Below are 8,498 nucleotides of genomic sequence, written 5' to 3' on the forward strand. Positions count from 1 at the left end.
AAAGAAGACTGGGCATGGTGGCGCACGCCTTTAGTCCCAGCACTCGGGAGGCAGAGGCAGGCAGATCTCTGTGAGTTCAAGGCCAGCCTGCTCTACATAGTGAGTTGCAGGACAGCTGGGGCTACAGGGAGACCCTGTCTTAAACAGACCAAGAAAAGACCAAAAAGAAAAAAAGAAATGATGTATGTGGCTTGCATTGCATTTCCATTGGATAATGCCTATACAGAGAGAGGCGAAGAATATAAGCACATGTCTGCATGAACTCACACATATACACATAATGAAAAAACATCAGTTCATGAGAGAGAACACAGTGCTGATGTCTATTCTCAATGTAAATACAATAAATCACCAAAATTCATTTTTCTATTAGCAAGAAAAGCTAAAAAAGACTACATTCCCTACGCTTTTTACATATTCCATTTTGCAGCATTTGGTAAAGAAAAGAAAAAAGAAACTGAATCTTCTAATTCATTGGAGAATTCTTTTTTTTAATCTTATAAAACTTCACATTCTCTTTTGCTCAAGCTTGGGAAGAAGTAAAACCAAGGAAAGGGCACCCTCTGCAGGCTACTTAGTAATATTGCATAAGAAAACCAGGCAAAATTACATAAAAATAATGTAGAATAAATAAATGAGTTACATTTCACAATACTGCACTTACTGCTTTTTTACTGTTTACTCAGTAATTACAGAAATAAAGGCAAGGGGGTGGGTTTCACAGTGTACAAATTATTCATGAATCATATCAATCCTTTCTTCCCTCCTCCTCTTTCCCTCCCTCCCTCCCTCTCTTCTCCACAGGAAGACATAACAAAAAGGATAGCACTTGCTGTTGCTTTTTCTTAAGCTTATATTTAAACTTTAAATGAAAAATCTTTGCACAGTTTAAATCGTATGCCTACTTAAGTTTCACTTCTGCCTGTGAAAACAATAAAAGCATCTACCTGGTGATAAATGCTTAATGGGAGTTACTAGAACGTAAGTGAAATGTTTTTGCAGCTCTGCTCTCTCCTGAGTACACGGGTGTTAAGTTCAGCACTTTTGAGAGAGACAGCACTATCTCAGATACAGTGCTTCAGTAATGCCTTTATGGGGTTGGAGATGTGGCTCAGGTGGTAAAGTGCTTGCCTAGCATGCATAAAGTCAACCTGTTTGATCCCCAGGATTGCATAAGACCAGGTGATGGAGCATGCCTATGATCACAGAACTTTGAAGGTGGAGGTAGGAGGATCAGAAAGCCAAGGTGATCCTCAGCTACAAAGCAAGCCTGAGGTAACCCTGGGCCTCATGAGACACTATCAAAAAAAAAAAAAAGTCTTAAGAATGGGGATGTAGCCCAGTTGGTAGAGTACTTGCCTGATATGCATGAAACCCTGGATATGATTCCTAACACCAAATAAACCAGGTGTGATGGTATGTCTGTTCTAGCATACAGGAAGTGGAGGCATGAGAATTAGAAGTTCAAGGTTATCCTCAGCTACACAGTGAGTTTGATGCCAGCCAAAGCTATATGAGAACATATCTGGAAGAAAAACAAACCATAGCTGGACATGGTGGGGCACACATCTGTAATTCAAGTACTTGGGAGGCTACTAAGGAAGGAGGATCACTAGTTTGAGGCTAACTTGAGCTTCATCTCAAGGCTGTCTAAAGATATAAAGGTCGAAGGAGAGAACTAACTCCTGAAAGTTAGCCTCAATCTCCACACACCTGCTGTGCCATACACAAACACAGTAACAGAGTTTTTTGAAGAAAGAACTCTTACTGGCATTACACTTGGCCCTCCATGTCTGTGAGTTTCGCATCCATGGATTCAAGCAACTACAAAAAGAAAGAAAAAAAATGTTTCAGGTTGCATCTGGAGGAAACATGTACAGACATTTTTCTCTAAGCAGTACAGTATAATAATTATTTATACAGCATTTACATTGTATTAGGTATTATAAGTGACAACAATGATATTAAGTGTACAGGATGACGTGTATAAGTTCTAGCAAATACTGTACCATTTCCTATAGGGAATTTTGGTCTCTGCAGGCCTACAGATCCTGAGAAATGATGTGTTTGGTCTTAGAATGAGTTTTCAAAGAAATTCTCTATGGAGAGGTGAGATTGAACACAGGACCTCAATAACAAGAATTATCCATCTTAAGGCATGAGAGAGGAGCAATCTAGGCAGACAGATTAGTTAATGTAAAGCCCTATGGAGGGAATGAGCTGAGTATAGTCCAAGAACAAAAAGAAAGAAGTAGAGCTGTGGCAGAGTGAGCTGAGAAGCTGCAGAACCAGAGGATGGTGCCGATCACACGGGCCCTAGAAGCCCTAGTACTGAGTTCTGTGTTGATTTAGAGTAAAATGGGAACATCTTGGAGGGATTTTTATCAATACGATTTTGAAGATCAAATGAAATAATTTGCACAAAGCCCTCAGCAGAATGTTCACACTGAACACTCAACAAGAAGTGATGTCACTCTCATTGTCGGCATTATACAATAAGACTGGTCTGTAATACTGTGAAGTCTAAAAGCAGTTATTCTTACAAAATTCAGGATCCAGTTATTACAAGATTAATGATGTGAGAACAGAGCCTGAAGAGAAAAGAGGAGTCAACTGCTCATCACCATGTGGCCAAATTCCCATTGCCATAGCATTGCCTCATTACGTATCAGCATCAGTCTCGTTTTACATCGACGTTTTCAACGAGACTGAAGGCCAGCACTGTTCATCATTTCAGTGAAAGGGCAATTTGCTTGTGGCAAATGAATCTGAAGGAACAAGCCTAAGTGTGGTGATCACAAGAAATGACATCACTGGGCTGGAGAGATGGCGCACAATTAAGAGTGCTTGCTGCTCTTCTAGAAGACTTGAGTTCGACTCCCAGCATTTACAACAGCTCACATCCACCTGCAACTTCAGCTCCAGAGGATCTGACACTTTCTTTTGGCCTCCACAGGTACCTGTACACACAAACACACAACACACATACACACACACACACACACACACACACACACACAAAATAAATCTATTTTTTTGAGACAGGGTCTCATTATGCATCCTTAACTGGCCTTGAACTCAGTATGTACTTCCAGGCTGGCTTGGAACTCACAGAGATCTATCGGCCTCTGCCTCCCAATTGCTGGGATTAAAAGCAGGTGCCACCAAGCCAAGCATAAATCTTTGGTTTTTTCTTTTTTAAGGAAAGAAAGAAATGACATCATTCCCTTAAGGGCATTGCTGGTTAGTGGACTGTCCATTTCCCAAGACTGGTGAGGATCCTTCATCCATTTCCCAGAGCCGACGGCAGTAAACACATCAAGAAGTTCATTTCAAGTTGGAGCTCACATGGATGTGCCAAGGATTTTTTAGGTTTTTTTGTGTGTGTGGTTTTTTTTTTTTTTCTGGCCCCACTTTATCTTCTGTGCCTTCTCTCTCTGTAAGAACACCATATAAAGTTGTCCTTACCCCATGGATCATTTACTTTACTAAATCATGGTTTATTTTTTCCTCAGGATATCACATGCTATTTTAGAGTCAGTTTTCAAAAGGTCTTAAATGACTTGGCTCAAAATTGGTTTTGTATTAAGGGAAAGAGCCGGTGTCCCAGAGTCTCAATCAGCACTTTAACAAATAGGCCACGACCTCCCGCAGTTGCCCAGACACTCTGACAATAGTTAGCTGAGAGGCATCTAAGGTTCACTTCTTCCAGCTAATTTTCTACATTTTCTACTTTGTTCACTGAAAACAAGATTGAGGTTGACAATTGTGGAAAAGCGTGTGAAGGGACAGGGGAGTAGATGCTAAGATCAGATGCCTCAGTCCATAGACATTTACAGGTGTAATTAACAACCATGGTTGCTTTGATGGCAGTAATCTAGCTGTCTTTAAAGGGTGGAATGAGAGTTCAAATTCTGTATCCAAATTGCAACATTGCTTCAAATTCAGACCAGCTACTGGCTCTCCATTAATGTTAAACGTGGTAATATTTCATTCATATATATTATCCAAGGGAATATTTAGATATAAATGGCTTTCTAGAAAAGGGACATTCACCCCATCAAGAACCAACATTTTTTGAGAGTCTGAATCATTTCTCATAAAATTTGCATGTATTTTGCAAATGGCTGCTTAAACAAGGTACAAGGATTGTTTCATTGTGTGTGTACATAGATTATGCTCACTTCAAGTGATTTAAATGCAATAGCTTCACTAACTGGCTTGGTTCTGTTTCTCCAGCTCTTCGGGTCTTCTTTATGTGACAGATCCATGTCTGGCTGCCTATTATCTGTCACTTTTTGCTACTGTCAATAGATCTTAGCTCATGCATGCACATATCTGTTCTTAATTTTTCTATGTGAGAAACAAGACTATAAGCTTTATGGGAAGTAATAGTATTTTACAAATCTCAGTCCAAAAGACTTTGGTAGAGGGTCAATTATATCTTCCATATCACAGATGAAAAAGAAGTAAATAGTTTTATTTTTAAAAATATTTCATTATTTTTATGTGTATGAGTGTTATGCTTGCATGTATGTACATGCACCTGTGTTGTGCAATGCCTATGAAGTCAGAAGAGGATGTCGGTTTCCCGAGATCAGGAATTATAAACACTTGTTAACTGTCATGTGGGTGCTGGGAATCCAACCCAGGTCCTCTGCAAGAGCAGCCAGTGCTTTTAACCACTGAGTCATCTCTCCAGCCCAGAAGTAAATATTCTTAGAAAAAGACATTTTCCAAGCCATGCATGGAGGTGCACACCTTTAATCCCAGCACTTGGGAGGCAGAAGTAGGTGAATCTCTGTGAGTTCAAGGCTAGCCTAGTCTACATAGTGAGTTCAAGGCCAGCTGGGGCTACAAGGAGACCCTGTCTCAAAAAGACCAAAAATAAGAAAGAAAGAAAGAAAGAAAGAAAGAAAGAAAGAAAGAAAGAAAGAAAGAAAGAAAGAAAGAAAGAAAGAAAGAAAGAAAGAAAGAAAGAAAGAAAGAAAGAAAGAAAGAAAGAAAGAAAGAAAGAAAGAAAGAAAGAAAGAAAGAAAGAAAGAAAGAAAGTCATTTCTCACTCAAAATTCCTGAATAGATGCTCTTATTATTCTCATAGAGTTAATTTTTAATTGCTAAACTATTTTCCTAAGGTATCACCATGTAACAATATTAAAGGGATGGAACAAGCTTTTGGAAGAGAATTTTGATAACTATTACTCTCCTTCTGCATGGAGATTCCTGATGTGATTTAAGGTTCATCTCACCTCAGCAGGTGGTGCAGCTGGGAATGTAGTCAGAAGAGGAAAGATGTATTTAGGAACAGGAAATGGCCTGTCAAATAGCAAGGAGAAAATGTAATTGCTCTAGCAGACTACTACAGAAATAGACACACAGATCCTTTCTTAATTTCACTCCCTGAGACTAATGGCTGACCCTACTAAAAACCCTAGTGGAAACCATTGCAATAAAAATAGCCAAAACATTAAGAATAGGACAAGTGAGAATGACGGTGTTTAATAAGCATTTGAACCATCAAGCGTCCTTACCAATCCAACCACAAAAATAAGTACTGTCTCATGGGTTAAGTACCTAAAAGAAACCCTGGGCCAGCTGGACATGGAGCACATGTCTATAATCCCAGATGTTAGTGGTGAGTCTGGGCTACCTAGTGAGGCCCTATCTCTCAAGACTAAGGGCTGGGCTGTAGCTCAGAGGTAGAGCACTTACTTAATATGTGCAAGGTCCTGGGTTTGATTCCTAATAATAAGGAAGTGAGAGATAAAGAGAAGAAACAAATCACCAACTATCTTAGATGCATAGATAAATGAGTGGGTTTTAATGGGGAAATTCTGTAATGATCCTCCAGTTCCATTTTTAATGGTGTCTATATATAATAATGTAAGACCTTCTCAACTTTCTTTTTAAGCTTTCATGTTCTGTTTCTCATGGTGTGGTTGTGTTTCTAGTTCAAGCAACAAATTATAAATTCTGCACCAACAAGATGGCTCAACAGGTAAAGGTGCTTGTTGCCAAGCCTAACAACCTGAGTTTAGTCACTTGAACCCAGATAGTAGAAAGAGACAACTGACTCCCTCAAGTTGATCTCTGACACATGAGCTGTTGCATTCATGCACCCACACACAAGCACACACAGAGAGCATTAATATAATTAATTTTTAAAATTATAAATTCTAGCCGGGTGTGGTGGTACATGTGTTTAGTCCCAGCACTTGGGAGGCAGAGGCAGGTGGATTGCTGTGAGTTCAAGGCCAACCTGTGCTACATAGTGAGTTCAGGTCATCTGGGACTACAAGGAGACCCTGTCTCAAAAAGACAAAAAAAATTATAAATTCTTCCTCCTACATTAATTTTTCTCTCAATGTGTATGAGTATTTTGCATACACTTATGTATATGCAAGTGCACAATGTGTGCAATGCCTGAGGAGGCCAGAAGAGGGCATCAGATCCCCTGGAACTGGAATTACAGATGGTTGTTAGCTGCCATGTGGGTTCCAGGAACCCTGGTCCTCTGCAAGAGCAGTAAGGGCTCTTAACCACTGAGCCATCTCTCTAGCTCTAAACTAATTTTTTTTAAGTTCTGAAATGATGATTCTAATTTTTCACTCACACTTAACCAGAGAATATATTTATACTCTACTGGACTCCATCAAGGATGTAATATAGTTTATAAAAAATAAAATCAGTGTTTGCTTGTTTGTTGTTTTGAGACAGGGTCTCACTCTGTAGCCAAAGTGGTTCTGGAACTCACTATGCAGCCCAGGCTGGCCTTGAAGCCCTTCCTCCTGCCTCAGTCTCCCATTGCTGAGATTATAGGCATACACCACCACACCTGGCAGAATTCTTTTAAAATTGAGATCTCTAGGCAAACAGTGAGGGAACAAAGAGGAAGCTAGAGAGACTAAATGGTCAGAGTAACACATAGAAACACCGTCTCATAGCCTGTAGCATTGGTGAAAGAGGACTGCCTATTTGGCTCTAAAATAAAAAAGTAGTTAGTTTTAAGATTCATGGAGATAGTAAGATAAGAACAATGGTTGAATGATGAGACCCCTTTCCCATAGATCATGTAAGAATGATGTCATGTGGAACTGCAGAGATGTGTCAGTGGTTAAGAGCACTGACTGCTCTTGCAGAAGTCCAAGTTCAATTGCCAGCACCCACATGGTAGCTAACAACCATCAGTAATGCCAGTTCCAGGAGATCTGTTGCCCTCTTTTGACCTCTTTGGGCACTGCGGAACATGGTGCACTTACAAGCATGCAATACACTCATACACATAAAATAAAAATAAGAAGAATGGTATCATGCAATAAAATAACTGGCAACCACAAAACCAGACCACAGTGAATACAATGGCCTACTTTTTTCCTTACTGTTCCTCTTTGTCTTACTTTTTATTGTCATGATAAAAACACTGACTGTTGCGGGTTCTCCTCAGGCCAGATGTGAAGACCCTAACCTGGATCTGGTCCCCTGCCGATTGTGGGGGGGGGTAAGAGGTGAGGAGTCATGACACACAGACCTCAGGAGTCAGGTAGAAGCAAGCACTAGGCGAGGTGCTACAGGCTCGTTTAATGTAGGAGGAGGCACACCTTATATTTCCCTTTTCTCCACCCCCAAGTCCCTTTAGTCAGCGTATCATTTTCTGATTGGTCTGCGCCACACAGTCTGTCAGCAGTCACTGGGCTCGCGAGCAGGGTACAGAGGTGTGTGCTCATTTTGGTGGGCTATTTGCAGACCAAGAAGTGAAGAGAGTTCGCTGAATCCCAGGGCTCTGGGTCCGTGCCATCTTTGGAGGCCTCCTGCTACAGTTAGAGACTATTACAGAGTGCCACAACTGGAACTCTGCAGACAAATGCAGAGAACAACTGTTGGTGAGGTGCCCGACCCTAAATGATACTTCTACAATGCAACCCCTGCACCTGAGGCTCAGGGAACATAGTGGAGCAGCAGGTGAAAGAACATCAATGTATCTCTCATCTCTTACCAGTGAATCTTCCTCATGCAACAAATGGTGATTAACCCAGAAAGCCACAACTGGCCAAAGTGCAAAGCATAAGAGACTGTAAAGTGCTTATCCCTGAATAGGACACTTTTCTCAAAGCTCTCCCACCCAAGGCTCAGTGACCATTGCAGAAGAGGGACCAGAAAAATTGTAAGAACAAGAGGCGGTTGATGACCACAAGGAAACAGAATTTTCCAGACAGCTGGAGAGTTTCTCAAATGAACTTGCTTATATTTTTCTATCATGTAGATATGCCATCAAAATAAGTTTCAAGTTACCTATAGTTTGAACACATGCACAGCCCTGACAATTTATCACAGGCTAATCCAAGTTACCCCTGTACTACTCTATGGTATCCACAGTCTGGCCTTGTCTCATCTCTGTACCCCAACCCTAGCCATATCATCCCCCAAGGACTGTTGCTACAACTCCTACAGTTCCCATTTTAGCCACTAAATGCTTTGGGAAACTAAATTAAACACAGTTA

Source organism: Nannospalax galili, unplaced genomic scaffold (genome assembly GCF_000622305.1).
Source record: "Nannospalax galili isolate Female #2095 unplaced genomic scaffold, S.galili_v1.0 scaffold136, whole genome shotgun sequence".
Taxonomy (NCBI): Eukaryota; Metazoa; Chordata; class Mammalia; order Rodentia; family Spalacidae; genus Nannospalax; species Nannospalax galili.